Below are 15,808 nucleotides of genomic sequence, written 5' to 3'. Positions count from 1 at the left end.
CCTAATGCAGCTGGTTTAGATAAAGGTGCCTATATGGTACACATATAAATTTGGTTAGATGGATGTCATCCTACAAAATACAGAGAATTAAGGCTCTTGTTGCCCAGACTCCTTTTTTGTCTAAGTCTTCTGTAAGGCAATGACTGAGAATTGTAACCAATATAGACAAGTTCAAAAAGGTCAGGTGGTTTACAGGCATACCATAAGTTTCCTTCTAAAAAAATCTGTAGGAGTTTTAAGTGTGATGACTTACTGATATCAGATTATACTCTTCTGCTAAGACATTACAGTACTCTGCTAGCATCGCTGTTTCATCTTGCCACAAAGTAAAATACATTACAGCTGTCATCAGGAATCCAGGGGTGGCATCACCTTAAATGAAGGTGATACTGTGTGTTACCGACCAATAGGCTAACGAGTTAATGAAGACAAAAATCTTGAATGACAGATTAGATCTTAAAGAAGAAGTAATTACATTTTGTACAATTATTTAGTGATTTTTTTTTAGCTTATTACTGGAACTTCAACATAGTGAGTTCAAAACAGCAACAGTAGCACTCCAGTTATTTCAAGCCCCAAATTCAGCCAGCAGACAGTTCTGCAACTGTATATTCAGATTAAGAAGCCTAGTTCAAGAGCAGGACATGAAAGAAAGAGGGAGGGAGTGACAAACATTTAAATGGAAGAATGCAAGTAAACTATCTGGAAAACAGCTGTGGAAAAGTGAAAGGCAGCAAGGGGCTGGCTGGGAATAATGGTGGTGGCACATTTAGCATTGTTTGGTTTCAATTTCAACTATCAATGGTATTTCCACCAATATATTTTCATCTTTAGTAGCCACACATAGAACAATAATTTTGCACTGGATACTGAAAACCATAGTTTGGATGAGAACAGACCAATGCTTAGAATCTGTTTGGCTTAGAACTTCAAAAAGCTGCACCAATGTCCTACATGCTACCAAGAAGTTAGGATGGAATCGGTGCCTTATCTTAAGAGTGGAGTGGGAAGGGGGTTGTTAGCCAACTATTTATTAAGATTTAGCACTAAACCACTGTAAAATCACCCTCCTGTAAACAGACAGACAGCTATTCTGTGTTATAGAGGGTTACAGCTACCTTTCTTTCTACCACTCAAACATTTGTCAAAGACAACTGAAGATCATTGGTAATAGGATATTATTTATGTGATCACACAAATTACATATTATATATATATATATATATATATATATATATATATTAGTTTAGGAACAAAAACTTTCAGAGAGAGATTGACTAAAGTACTTCAAAGATAAGAAGCCTAGTTAATAGGGCCTTCTTCTTGTACAGAAGAAAAAATTGAGTTGCCATTCAGATTAATAGCAGTAAACTGAGAAAGTATTAAAAGAGAAGGAAGTTTTCACCTTACCTGCAAGTATTGTTTCTTATAGTGGAACGTAGTTGGGTAAGTTCCACATGTCCATCCATGGGGACGGCTGACTTTGATTTCAGGCATGAAATGAAGACACCAGTAACCAATTGCAGAACACAAGATCCATTCTCAAACCGTCCTTTAAACAAGTTAAAACTGAAAACAGACATTTTACACCTCAATAAGAAGTGTTTTCTTCTCAGAACAGTAAGATGTTATCTGACAAAATTCAAAACTTGAAAAACCATGTTTAAGGAGTGTTCCTTTGAATTTGCTCTCTCCTGTGAGAAATAAGTTTTTTTTTTTTGTTTGGTTTTTTTTTTTTTTTTTTAAATATACAGAGTGCCATCCAGCTATCCATAAGACTCACTGCTGAAAACTAGGAAACAGTAAAATAATGAACATTGCCAGAAGATAACAGATAAAAGGCAGGCAAAGGACAGCTACATGCACTACAACTTCCAGTGAAAGTATTTCACAGCTGGCTGTAGCTTGGTCTATCTTATAGATGCTCCATTGTTGTGAATTATTTCAGCACTCAGAACATAAAGCACACAGCAGCCTTTCAATTACTCTACTTAGAAAGAAACACTGTTTCCTTCTGTTCAAGGAAGGAGTCTCAGCCTTGTAGCCTTTTGAGAAAAACCATTAAAGTTTCATCTATAAGGAAACAAACTTTGCAGACTGTTCCTGTCTTGTACAGATGAGAAAGGCATCCAGCTCCTCCTACTGTTCCATTTCATTTAATATTCCTACATAATTTAAATAGTCTTACCCTGAAATATCTTAGCTGAACGCTTGAGAGGAAAAACCAAAAAGCCCAATAAGCAAAGCAGTCTCCTTCAGTCTTAGAAGAGCCCTGCTCAGTGGCACTTGTAGTCTGAGGATATTCTAGGGAAACAGGTACACAAGCTTGAATGCTTAGTAGTCCCAAACATTGAGGCCTGATATTCTTAGTGACGGTAACTGAACAAAACTACTTTGAGGAAACACCTGAAGGGGAGGGGAAAAAAAAAGAAGAAAAAAAAAGAGGAGATGGTTTTCCTATAGTTGCAAGACTAAGGATATCCCAAAAATAAAACTGAAGGTATGTATTCTTTAAACAAACAAACACACACTCCTTGTATGATCACAGGAGCAACACATTTCTTTCGAGACAGCTATTTTAATACTGATAGCAGTAAACAGACACAAACAGCTTAAGCCATGCTTGTACTCTGCTATAATGAGCTCTGCAGAGACTGGAGATGCTAGAGCAGCTAAATATACCATGCCTAGATAGCCTACACTATTCCAGCAGACAACTGCATTCCGCTGATGGTTGGACCACAGAGCTGAAGAATACTGTTTTAATAACTCAATCTGGCTTGTTTTGCTGAAGCAACAGATGCTCTTTCTTTAGAGCCAATGGTTTTAAGTTTTAGTACTACTGAAGTGCAACAACGTCCATATTAATAAAAAAGTATGTCTGCAAGACCTCATAAAAGAAAAGAGATCCTTCTTTATTATTATTATTATTATTGTTTTAGTAAAATAGAACATATTCCTAATGTTAAGTAGCCAAATGTAAGCCATTCCAGAGAAACAGTATAAGCATTTGGAACTAAGATAGAGGGATACAGGAACACGGAAAAGTTTTTGATACTTTTTACATTAGGTAAGGGAACTGAGGTCTTCAAGTCATCATCTTGAGTTGATCATCTGCCAAGCTACCAAACTATCAGAAAAACAGAACTAACAAGGCTGTAGACTCTGGCACAGATAATTTTATCTTACAAGCATCAGATGGGAGTTGTATCAAACAGAACGTCAGGAAGAATTCCAGCATTAATCTTCTCTGAGCCACAGTGTATCAGTTCACAAGGGCTGCACAAACAAACAAAAACAAAACAAACCTGGTTATTAACACCCAGGCTGACACTAGGACTGACTTCAAGTATCTTGTTATCATGAGGAAGTTAACTGTAGAATTATTTTAGCACATCTTCCAATGAACTGCCATAGAAATGTTTGTGAGGTTGGGCAAAGAGTTTAAAAGCTTAGTTCAGAGGTTCCTTAAACTCAGGTGTATCAGGAACTATTAAATACAGCATGTAATTTTTCTGTGATTCTACAACTTGCTCAGTTACCACAATTCTATTCCAGTAGGCAGAGAAAACCGCCTTTATCATCAAAATATTTACATTTTATTTGCAGGAAAAAAAAAAAAAAAAAAAACTTCTCTCATTACCAAGTAATTATCAGAAGAAAAAATATGGGTAAGCAAAATGGGAGTCAGTTTTTAATAACTTCTTGCCTTTTCAACAAAACAAAGTTATCTATAGTTTTTAGTTATGGATATACCGTTGTCTATTCTTTGCATTTTTTAACACACAAACATGCCCAGAAGCCAGTACCTACCAAAATCTTTTTTTTTTTTTTTTTTTTTCTCCCAGAAACTGATGATGGAATGAGTTAATCCACATAACAGTAGAAAGTTAAAATACTAGTTCTGTAGCATACCCTAAATGAAAATCTAACAGTGACAGAAATATCACTTTCTAGCAATAACATCAAGAAATTCATGAAGAATATGCAAAACAGTTCATATCATATTCTCCTGGGAGACAGTGAAAATATTAAGCATTCCAGTCACTTCAAATACTGTTTGGAGACATAATTATGAAGCAGTAAATTATGTTTTCTTTTTATAAACATACAACACAGATGAAGTGAAAGTGATTTCCATAGTTTCGTTTCAGTTTCAGAAAATGAATTTAAAAATAGCCTAAGATTAAAAATCCTAGGTAGGAGGACTTAACACTTAGCATGAAACAGACTGAAGAAGCTATTCTCTTTCTGTTAGCCGAGAGAAAGAGGCTTCCCCAGAAGGAAATTGGGAGTAGGAGGCTCATCTCCTTCCATGACCACAGGTAGTCCTAGTGCTCAAGTGTCATACATTTGAGAACCCGCTCTAAATCCACCTATACTGCAAAAACTTTAAAACAAAACACATGCAGCCAGAACACTAGGCTCCAACAGCACAGATCTGGTGGGTAGTACAAGTCCCTGGCAGTGTGCTGCAGTTGTAGTACTACCAGCCAGTACCTATACTTGCTCTCATAATTACTTCCAGATGCTGTTAGCTCGTTAAAAACGAAAAAAATGTGGAGGAGAGTTTTAATTGACTGACTTGGCAGACAGCAGACAATTCACAGATTTTATTTCTTGTTGTCTGTCTCTAAAATAGTAGATAACAAGACTGTTTATAGGAAAAAAAACATTTAATCACATTTTGATAGTACTGGCAGGGAATGACATGGAAGTAGACTAACAGCACTTACTCCAGGAGAACATCAGCTGGAGGGGAAGGGGGAAAAAAGCAGCACTCTCTCTTAACCAGTGGGCAGACTTAGTCCATCCCCATGAGGGGTGTCACTCTGATTCCATACAATATTCAGTCTGAGTCACCCCCAAATTAGGGGATGTTGCCAATTTCTGAAGTAAGACACAGGATTTCTTTAAAACATACAAAATCCATTGTTCTCGCTAGTAAAACAGATATTCCTATAGTGGGAAGATTTGGTTACTTTGACTCTCTAGAAAAATAACTATATTAGGAATACTTAAGTAGAAAGATCTTTTACCTTTTAGAAGACACGGATAGCATGCTGAAGTCTAGAAGCATCACCCTGAAATTCATTAGAAAAGTCACAGAATGGGTAAAGTTAGAAGGGACCTCTGCAGATCATCTAGTCCAACCTCCCTGCTCAAGCAGGGATACCTAGCGCGTGTTAGACAGGGTTGCATCCAGGCGGGCCTTGAATACCTCCAGAGAAGGAGACTCCACAACCTCTCTGGGCAACCTGTTCCAGCGCTCTGTCACTCTCACAGTGAAGAAATTCCCCCCTCACGTTCAGGTGAAACTTCCCGTGATTCATTTTTTGCCCACTGCCTCTTGTCCTTTCACATGGGACAACTGAAAAGAGTTTGGCCCATCCCCTTGACCCCCTCCCTTCAGGTACTTATGCACATTGATGAGATTCCCCCTTCAGTCTTGTCTTCTCCAGGCTAAACAGGCCCAGCTCTCACAGCCGTTCCTCAGAGGACTGGAGCATCTGCTCTGTGATCATGTTCGTAGCCCTGTGCTGGACTCTCTCTCCAGTAACTCAATGCCTCTCTTGTCAAAGCCAATTCATTAATAGCAATATCCAGATACACTTATTATAGACTGAAATAATTGTATTAGATGGGAAAAAAAAAAAGCAAAAAACACTCATTCCTAGAGAAACAGTCTTTACTTAGATCAGTACAACATACAACAACGTTAGTCATTTAGTTACCATGATAGATGCCTAGGTGCTGCAGACTTCTGACCAGTGGCAGATAAAAATCAAACTCACAAGGACCCTAAACAGCTGTTGGTCACCAAAGGACATACTAGCCATCAAGAAAATCCATCTGTTCTGACTGGTCAGAGATACAAGCATCTCCAAAAGGCAATTCATCCTAGCAATTGCTTTCTGTTACCTACAGAGGGAGTCATGACCAGCTTGCACAGACTCGAGCAAAATGAAGCCCACTTACAAAACAAGAAAAATCATGTGGTGACAGAACAATCAGGTTAAATCTCTGTCCAAAAGATCTTATCTGTCAGTAAGAACAGTCAGGTTTATGTGGCACAGTAACCTGTCTCCAAAGGTGGTTGTAAGCCAATGTCCAGGGAAGAGGCAGAACAGGGCAAACAATACTTCCTCACAACCTCCCTCAGCTTCTTCTATCAGCTCCAAGAACATCCCAAGTCTGACAGAATGTCTATTGGAAACCCTCAATCTCTCTCTGATAGTTGCTCAGTCTCCTTGTTTTCCCTTTATCTTTTTGCAGTCAAAACATCCACGAGCAAGGACTTTCACAGATCCACCACCCATTGCGAGAAACATCACCTCTTTTTTGCTTTAGAACTAGCTCCTACTAGCTTCATTTGAAGATCTGGCTTCTTGTACTGGAAGAGACAAATAATAGTCATTTCCTACCCAGATGCTTCATGACACTTCAGATTCAGTAAACATTCAATATCTGCTTTAAATCATTTCTCCCAGGTTGAATAATCCCAGCCCACTCAGTCATCTTTGCTATGGAAGCTATGTTATGCTTTTGATCATCCCCTTCCCAGTTCTACCATATCCTTTCTGAGATGACGGGAACAGAGAACTTCATGCAATCAGCATCCCAAGCCCAGGCAAACCACTACAATGTGAACCGGCAGCATAACAATGTTTTCTGTCCTCTGTTTTAGTTCGTAATGCCCAAGATTTGATTAGTTTAATTGCTGCTGAGTACCATCATGAACTCCAAAATTTTGCTCCTGAGTGATGATTGCCAGCACCAAGTACTTTATTCTGTGAAGACAGTTGCCTCCTCCCTCCCCTAATTTCTACTGCTGTAAATTTATTGTTTAGTCACTCATAAGGTCTTCCTGTAATTCCTCATGTTGTGCCCTCAACAACTCAATAAGAAGTTTTACCACCTTACCCCTTACCTTCTTTTTCAGGCCACTAATGAATATATTGATCCACACATCATTCCGCAAAGTTTAAAAACACACTATCTGATTATTACCATACCATAATGCCAGTATGATCTGAAAGAAAATAATTTCTCAAATGAGAAGGGGCTTATAAACAAATACACCACACATACACATTTCATAATCAACTATTTCATTCTAAATCATACCACAGTTCTAAATTACATTAACACATAGAGCCAACTGGACACTTGAGGAAACAATTCTCTCCTGATCCCAGCACTAACTACACACGAAACATAAGATTCAGTTATAACTATTCATTTACAGAATTGTAAGAGCTATGTTTAAGAGAACAGGATTGTATGTTTTTTTCTCATGACCCATGAAGAATATGGAAGTTTCATAGCCTTCAGCATCAGAAGAGACTACTCCATACGTAAACTATACGGTTTATTCCAAGAGCTGATCTGGTGGCCACCACAACTCTCACTCTTGTCTGTACTGTAACAGGGATATCCCATGTTTAAAGAAAAGTTCCTCTATACCACTTCTAGTATAAAAACTAGTTGAGAATCTTGTCTCAGACTAAGAAGGAGAGGCAGCTATGGTTCTTTCCTTTAAGTTATAAAGTCTATAGACATGCTGTCTCTAGCATTAGTGTGCATCAGGAAAAAAGTTGCCACCGCAGGAAAGCTGCTTGCCTGCTGTTAGTCATTGAGGGCTTATTATTGAGAAATTCATTAAAGGAGGTAGAAAACTGTCTCATTATCCCTCTGTTCTTTGCAGAATAGCTTGTCACTACTGTTATCATGGAGTATCTAGCAAGAATTACAAGTATTTTCCACCCAAGTATGAATGTGTCTACATTCGACTTGAGTTACTCAGCAGTTCACAGATCTTTCATCTGTTGCTTGTAGATTCCTTCCTCCTTCAAATATCTCTTTCTATACTTGGCAGTAATTTGATACTTCCTCTGACAATTATATCCTCTGGGTTAGGCTAGATGCTTAAGTCTTATTTCCCTGTTTTATTTCACTTCCTGTTACAGCTTCACCTTGCTATCTTCATGACAAAAGATTGACAGATAATAAATAAATCTCATGTTAACATCAGGATTGGATGGAGATATTAATGTACAAGCTATACTGATGACTTGGTCTAGGAAGTCTTCCACGTTCCCGAAGCTTCAAAAGTTGGTAGTTTTTCCTTCAAGACACCAAACGTACTCCTTTATCAGAACTACCAATCTACAATCACTGCAGTTAAGTCTCACTTTTTCATTAAAAGAACACTGGCACATGGATGTAGATTAAAAAGCGCCGATGAACCTATTCTTTATTGATGCCAAAGTATATCTATAAAAAGAAAAATCATCAAAAAGCTCCCACGAGCTCCACTTCTGTTGAAGTTCTCAGTACATAGATTAAAAAAAATAAATCAAAACAACTCCCTGGTTAAGCAACTCCCAACTAGCCTACTAGTTCAAAGGCACAAGTCTGAACAAAAGATCTATTTTTCTCGGAAAGCATTACAGATACGTCTATAATAAATCACATGAGATGTAAAGACAATGACTCACTTCATTATCTTGAAAGCATGAGAACAGAATACTCTGAGACAAAAGTCCCTAGGAAATGCTGATATCAGCTGCACTCCGCTCTCTGGTAGTGGTCTCGGTGAAGAAAAAAAAAAGATGATAAAATGATTCTGACACAGTTTACTGCAGAAACAGCATTGCAGAGATTACATGATATTAAGTCTGAATTTCTGTATTATACCCACTCATTTTACAGTCACAAAAAGTGCCCTTTAAGTATGCCTGTAAATTTAACCTTACGGCTCTAAGTTAAATACAGGGCAAAGTAAAGGAAGAAACATGCCAGTAAAATAAGTTCTGACAGACAATAATCAAAAGTAAACACTTGGACGTAGTAAATATTTCTGTTGACAAATCACAGCAGTGAGTTCAACATATAATAGATATGTCAGTTTTGGAATAGGTAATAAGAAGTTGCAAAGTCTTCATAACTTGATATCACGCCAATGCAGGCAATTCCTAATTTAGTTCACTGGGAGCCCTCACTTCCTACAGACGACTTCACAATTACAAAAGCATATCCTTTTTTGGGAATGTAGCTAAGTCTTTATGGTGGACAGGTAAGTGAGAGGTTTTTTTATTTTGGGGGTTTCCATACACAGAATCAACTAATACTGTATTTTATTAGCACCCTGCTGGGTAGTCAACTTACAAAAGCTTTGCCTAATACTGCAGTTAAAGTCTATGCTACAAAGTTAAGGTCACAACTGACAAAGACCAGAGCTAAGATAACCACAGGTCTCTAAGACAAATGACAGTAGCTCAGGTTGCACACTATGATGAGCAACAAACAATTTTACCTTGTGTACCATTGGCAGAAAATACTCACGTGTTTATCTAGCACCAAGTTGAAGTAAGACTATTAAAACATCTTCTCATTTCTCTCAAGTAATATATCTCACTCCTTAGTCCATTATTACATCTTTGCCCTACAGAGTATAATACAGGCAAAGGTAACACGCTACAAGTTGCTGCTGCAACATTTTTAAGGAGCACATAACATACCATCCAGAGAGCTCTCTAATGACCAATTAATGTGCCCAAAGGATACTATTGTCGGGTATGTTAAATTCAAGCTTTTTTTTTTTTTTTTTTATTACTGTGTAATTAATTTCAAAGCCAAACATTTGCATGTATAATATATACCTATGTATTTTATAATCTAAATATAGAAGAATGCTATTGTCACTGTGAAGACAGTGATCAGTATTATCTGTTCTAAATAAGTCTTCAACTACAATACCATTATCATTTAATTACAGCTATTTAAGCACTATAAAGCTTCAGGCCCTTTCAGAGGCAATGGAGGACTGTCCAAGTATATTTGAAGGAACACTGCAAGGGAGACGTTTAAAAATCTCCACTACAGTTTAACATTATGCTTATCCTCACCACTGATCCACATCAGCATAAAACCTAGCACAGAGATTTCATGCTCAGCTTTATGAAGAATCTCCAAACTATTATACAGATAATGCAAAAACACCTCCCTTCAGATAAAAATCTATCACTTGTAACTCTAGGACATTTCTCCCATGAACAACATAAACTACCAGTGGTCCCCATGCGTGCATGAAACAGTCATTCACAGCATCATCCAGAAAAGGATGCTCAAGACAAATATGTGAGTATACTACATTTGCTACATTTTATATCCTCATTTACCTCATCTAAATAAATATTTAATGCCCTCATAATATCCCTGTGGGATGAAGAAATGCTATTATAGAGACAGAAACTGAACTACAGAGACCATGGAAATGCTAATGTGGTTTCTGAGAAAGGAACGCAGACAGCAGGTTGAGGTTGGCGGAGACCTCTAGAGATCACTTAGTCCAAACTCTTGCTCAGAGCAGGGCCAACTAGAGAGCAGGTTGTCCAGGACTATGTCACACAACACAAGCAAAGGTTATTTTGGTTCCAAACATCATACTAAGTGCTTACATGAATGGCACATGGGCTTTATGAAAAAGGATTATTATCTACATAATACTACATTCCACTAACAGGATAGCCTATCCCATCCAGCAACACAGCTGTAGATTCTTGTTATATAAAGTAGAGAAACTTCAACTGAAGAAATAAAAGATAACTGTTATGTTACTGACGAAATTATTATGACCAGATCTCTGTCAACTCTTGACAGAGTTAGTCAAGAGGAAACAAATCCTTTTATCATTGAACTAAAATGAGAATTAGTTATCATAGCATACGTATTAAAAGAAATATAACCTTTCAATTTCTATTTTGCAAGTTTTGTATCAGACTTGAATTAAAGAGTGAATAAGTTATTTTCATATATCCTTAAGCCATTAGCTTACAACCTGATTTTTTTTTTTTTTTTAATTTAGGCATTTTAACATTGGAAAAAATAGTTAGTTATTAGAGCTGAAGAAGAGCATGAGACATACAATGTAAACAAAATAGTTTATTATAACGGGGAACATAAGTCACAGAGAAAACTAAAGGGGAAAAAAAAAGTTCACTAGCTGTAACAGTTCTCAGAACACCTTCCCTAAAATGACATTGTTTTAGTGCATGAGGAAAATGGACTAAGAACTTCCTCTAAAAGCCTTTTCAGGCCACGCAGTTTCCCATCTTACCTGAGAAGTAGAAAACTGTTAGAACGCTCCTCCCTCTCCCACACCTCTATTGCTTGCGCATATCTTATTTTGAAGACATTGTGCACGTCAACATCCAAGTCGATTTTTTAAGTCAAAATTTGCAGATTGACTATAACTCCACTTGCTTTCATGCTTAGGTATTTAATTTCAAAAGATGAAACAAACAAGAGTATTTACTTCTTCCAGCTTCAGAAACTGTTAAAACAAAAGGCCACAGATAACAAACAATTAAATTGAGACCTTTTAAATTTGGCTATTAATAGTGCTAATTACAAACATTAGTCTCCAAAACTCTTTCCACTGTGTGTACACAGAGAAAACCCCAAGGAGACAGAGCTGGGGTATCAGGTACCCCAAAATCTTGGAACAATGCCGAAAACTTTTGTTCAAAGAAACAGAAAACTGGTGGCTGAATCTCAGGACAACAGAACGGGTGGGAAAATAGCTCTTAAGGGAGAAGAGAGGTCTGAAAGAAACACAACACCCTAAAGGGGGATAAAGAAACTCAACACACCAGGGAAGAAGGTCGCCAGGGATGGAGGACAGCGCACAAGCCAGGACACCTTTCTGCAGCTGGTTACCTAACACGGCTTTTAGAAAAGGATGGAAGAGGGAGCTGCAGGAGGCAGAGCCCGAACCCCCCGATCACCCCCTCGGCCAAGGGGGCGGCCGGGGGCGGCCCGGCCCGGCCCGGCCCGGCCCGGCCCGGCCCGGCCCGGCCCGGCCCGGCCCGGCCCGGCCCGGCCCGGCCCGGCCCGTCGCAGGCCTGCACCGCACCTCGCCGCCATTTTAACCGCCCCGAGGGCGGGGGAGGAAGCCGCCATGGCGACATCGCCCGGGCAGTGGTGAGGCGGGGCCTCCCGAGGGGGGCGGGCCCGGCGGCTCCGGTAGCGGTGACGGGCGCCAGGAGGGACGGCTCGGTCCTCCCGCCGCCGGTTACCTGCCCCAAGGCCCGGCGGCGCCGCGCACGAAGCCTAACGGCTCCCAGCCGCCATTTTAGCGACCGCAGCAAGCTGCTGCGGAGGGGGGGGGAGGGGGCACGTGGCAACCTGCGGGCGGGAGGCGGGTCCGAGCCCTCACACAGCGGCGACCCGGCCGCAGCGGGGGCGCGGAGGCTGGTGAAAAACGAGGGTATCGATTACTATTGATACGATACGTCGGTGTTGTTACATCGATGGCCGTGTTATCGATATCTGTCATCGATAGATGCCCCCAACGCCAGCGTGGCGCCGTGTCTGAGCCGTGGGCACTTGCTCCTCACAGGTAGGCGAGGAGGGGTCGCAGCATGCTGCCAAAAACCGCTGCTTTAAACTTCCTTCATGGGCTTTCCTGGAGCAACTACTCAGTATGTCTGGAAATACACACCTGAATGGACCTGGAAATCTGTTCAAGATGTATTTTTATATATATCTTTACACAGGATCTATCATGTAATAGCGACTATAATATACTCCAAATAACCACTCTTGTGGTCAAGGAAAAGGTAAAACAGAATTATAGTGCTTTATCATAAAGACAAAAATGACATAAAAATAAGGAAGCTACTTAAAAGAGCAGGGTAAAAAGCATCCGTGGAGAGGTCTATCAGAAAACGGTCTGGAGACACCTTCCAGGTCATGAAGTCCGGAAATGAGTCACTGCCAGAAGAGCGAACCACAAGGGCTGAGGCTACTCAAACTCCTCCTTTCCATAGCTAATAGGACTTTTGACTACAGCCAGCAGACGTGCGTTCACGTGCACTGCTGATCCTACCCACACAGCGCTCTTACATTCTCTGTTAAACTCCATCTTAAAACTAGAGGCATTTTGTCCCTGTTACATTTATTTTAAGGCTCCGCAACAATCCTTCTCCTTTTGTAACCTGCAGTTTCTAGCTGGTATTTATTCATGGCTGGTTGTAACCATTTGTCCTTGCAGCAACGCCTTCGGTGCTTTACTTCACGTTGTCATTTTCCTGCCACATGCAAGAACTGTGTCGACAAATGTCTTGCAGTATAGCCAAACATAACTTGGTTGGCAATGAACTTTTCACGTTTCAGTGTAAATCAATGACTAGCCTGACTAAACGTACATGTGAAGAGCCAGATAACATTACATTGCTCCATCATCAAATGGCTTCACCTCGCTTTGCATTTTTAAAAATTCTAAATTATCATGAAACATTAAGACTGATGTATTTTCACAGTGAACTGAAACACAGCAACAACAAATGAATATATTTCAGCAAAATGAGATCATTCCTTTAAAAAATGACATACAGGTTAGCAGGATAACATCTTAATTGTCATCATAATTTTACGTAACACAATGTTTACGATGCTAAATGAAATGATTATACTGAAAATATGCTGTTGTGAATAACAATATCGAAGGTCAGTGCAGCAGTTTCATACCTATGACCTCAGTTTTGGAAATCTGAGACCTATTTTAGGCCCAAAAACAAGGTGCTTAATTAAAAACTGAAGATACAAGAAAAATGCAAGATACACAGCAACAGAAAGCTGCCATTGATGTGAATGAAAAAAATTGTGATATTGTGGCTGGCATACATAGCAGCACGAGCAAATAACAGATGCACAAACATCTTTTAATATTTTATGGGGGCCTTGAAGGTTATTTCAGACCTGTCAGGCTGGAATTTACACGTAAGGATTCCCCATCTGGCACTGAAAGCTATGATAAGGATGAAAGAAAAAGAGCAATAACTCTCTCTAGCATTTCTCTTAATGGTTAATTTCTTTGATGGACTCTTGATTTAGTGATGCTTACCATCACTTTGTCTTTGATACAATGACCTCCAGTCTGTTGGAGAAACTGGCTTGTTCTTGGGCATACTATATGGAAGATTAGGATCCCATATATAACAGCCCAGTATAACAGGATCACATGATAGGGTTTCTGAAATGTATTTCTGGACAGAAAACCAGATACCATCAGTGCAACAATGTTGGGAATTTATTATGCAAGGCCTTTGCCAGAGGCAAAATTGGAATCTATTCCAAGTCAAGGTAGGTAGAAGAAAGATATTTACTGTTTTAACTGTGTGATTTTCCATGTGTTCCAAGGTAATTATTACTAGGTATACAGTATTTCCACATGTATGCATGCAATCAAATGGCAAAGCACACATACCCCTATACGGCTTTGCCACTGTATCTCAAGTGTCCATCCTTTGGGCTGGATCTCATTACTCTTCTAGTCCAGAAAAAGGTACATTAATTTGATTTTAGAGTCATGTTACTCAAATTCATGAGTTGTCTTCAATAAAGAAAATAACGTTAAACATTTTAGTGTAGCAATACACTAAATACACAGCAATATTACTTTTTGGAATTTTTGTCCAAAGTCGAGTATCAAATTTAGACTTTATCAGGTATACACGCTTTACAGAATCTTGCAAATTCACAAGTGAGTTGTGCACAAAACATACTTCTTTGTACTGTGGTTATTATTGCACAATACTGTGTTAATGACAGAAAGGCACCTGTTTCCTGCAGAACAGTGGAATTCTATATTCAAGGACTCTGCCTGGGCAGTGGAATTAGGTATAGATGCAAAGGTATGCCCTTGACTACCAAAAGTGTGCTGGCTCTGGATGGAGGGATAAAGAGTTAAGATCATGGCAGAAAGACTTCCTAGAGCATAGAAAAGAGCTGATCATCATAGCTTCTGGTATAGAGCATTTCTAGCATTTCTTTTACACGGGAACATTTTAATCTCTTAACCAAGAGTCGCACACAAGCACTCCTTTGTGCTACTGCCCAGCGAGGCTTCCCTGTTTCTCTGTGCTGCAGCTGGCACTATGTCTACATCCAGGGAGAGAGAAGACATCAGCCAAGGGGCAGTTACTGACCACAGATGCCCAGAGCCTGGGGTTGTCTCACTCTTGCTAGCTGCTCCTGTGTAGTCTAACTTGTCCTACAAGGAGGAACTTGTACTTCTCCCCGTGGGAGCACAGCGTGGAAGGACTTGCACAAGGGGAGCAATGGAGGTGAGAGCCGCTTTCTCCTAGCTCCTGGCAATTACCTCAGCAAGGCCCAGCTCAGCCGGCTGAAGCTGGGGGAGCACCAGCTCGGCGGGCTCCGCGCAGGCCCTGCCTGAAGCCCTGACCTGGCCCCACGGGGAGCCCCTCCGGCCACGCCGCCGGCGCCCGCCGCCCCCCGCGGCCCGGAGCTCCCCCCTCGCCGCCACGCTGCTCCTGCGGCCGGGCCGGGCCGGGCCGGGCCGGGCCCTGCGCGCCGCCGCCGCAGGCCCTCGCCCCGCCTCGCCTCAGGCTCGCCTCGCCTCAGGCTCGCTCGCCGCGCGAGACCGGCGGCGCCCTTCCCCCGCCCGGCGCACCTCCTCGCCGGCCCGCTCTTGACGGACAGGCCGAGAGGCCAATGGGACGCCGGGCACGTGTGCGCCGCAGCCAATGGGGCTCGGCGGGCGGGGCGTGGGCGTGCCCGGCGGCGCTGCGAGCGGCTTGTTGTGCGCGCTGCGGAGCCGTTAGCCTCCCGCTGTCCAGGCCCTGCTGAGTCGCCGACAGGTGAGGCCTGGCCGGCTCGAGCCGCCGGCGAGCGCCCGGGAAGCCCCGCGCGGCCCCCTCGGGGCCGGTGGGGGCAGAAGCGGCCCGCGCAGGCCGCGCCAGCGAGGCCGAGGCCCGGGCCTAGGCCTGGGCCTGGGCCT

At 41.2% G+C, this 15,808-nt stretch overlaps 1 protein-coding gene and 1 long non-coding RNA gene across 3 annotated transcripts in view; one reads left to right on the top strand and one right to left on the bottom strand.

Annotated features, from left to right (window-relative positions):
* Positions 1-5,688: 5,688 nt before the first annotated feature.
* Positions 5,689-11,198, bottom strand: LOC134151674 (uncharacterized). The gene is made up of 4 exons (XR_009960888.1): positions 11,123-11,198; positions 8,502-8,594; positions 6,932-7,033; positions 5,689-6,394 (listed from the first exon to the last, which is right to left on the bottom strand). It is a non-coding gene; the product is annotated as an uncharacterized LOC134151674 (long non-coding RNA).
* A 4,385-nt stretch (positions 11,199-15,583) lies between these two features.
* ELAVL1 (ELAV like RNA binding protein 1) overlaps positions 15,584-15,808 on the top strand; it is a 33,644-nt gene continuing 33,419 nt past the window's right edge. For both annotated transcript variants that reach the window (XM_062596520.1, XM_062596521.1), the window contains exon 1: positions 15,584-15,668. The gene's annotated coding sequence lies outside the window, so the exon portion shown is untranslated. The remainder of the gene's footprint in view (positions 15,669-15,808) is intronic.

The sequence above is a fragment of the Rhea pennata genome, chromosome 27, assembly GCF_028389875.1.
Source record: "Rhea pennata isolate bPtePen1 chromosome 27, bPtePen1.pri, whole genome shotgun sequence".
Taxonomy (NCBI): Eukaryota; Metazoa; Chordata; class Aves; order Rheiformes; family Rheidae; genus Rhea; species Rhea pennata.
This window is presented reverse-complemented; position numbering and strand designations above follow the sequence as displayed.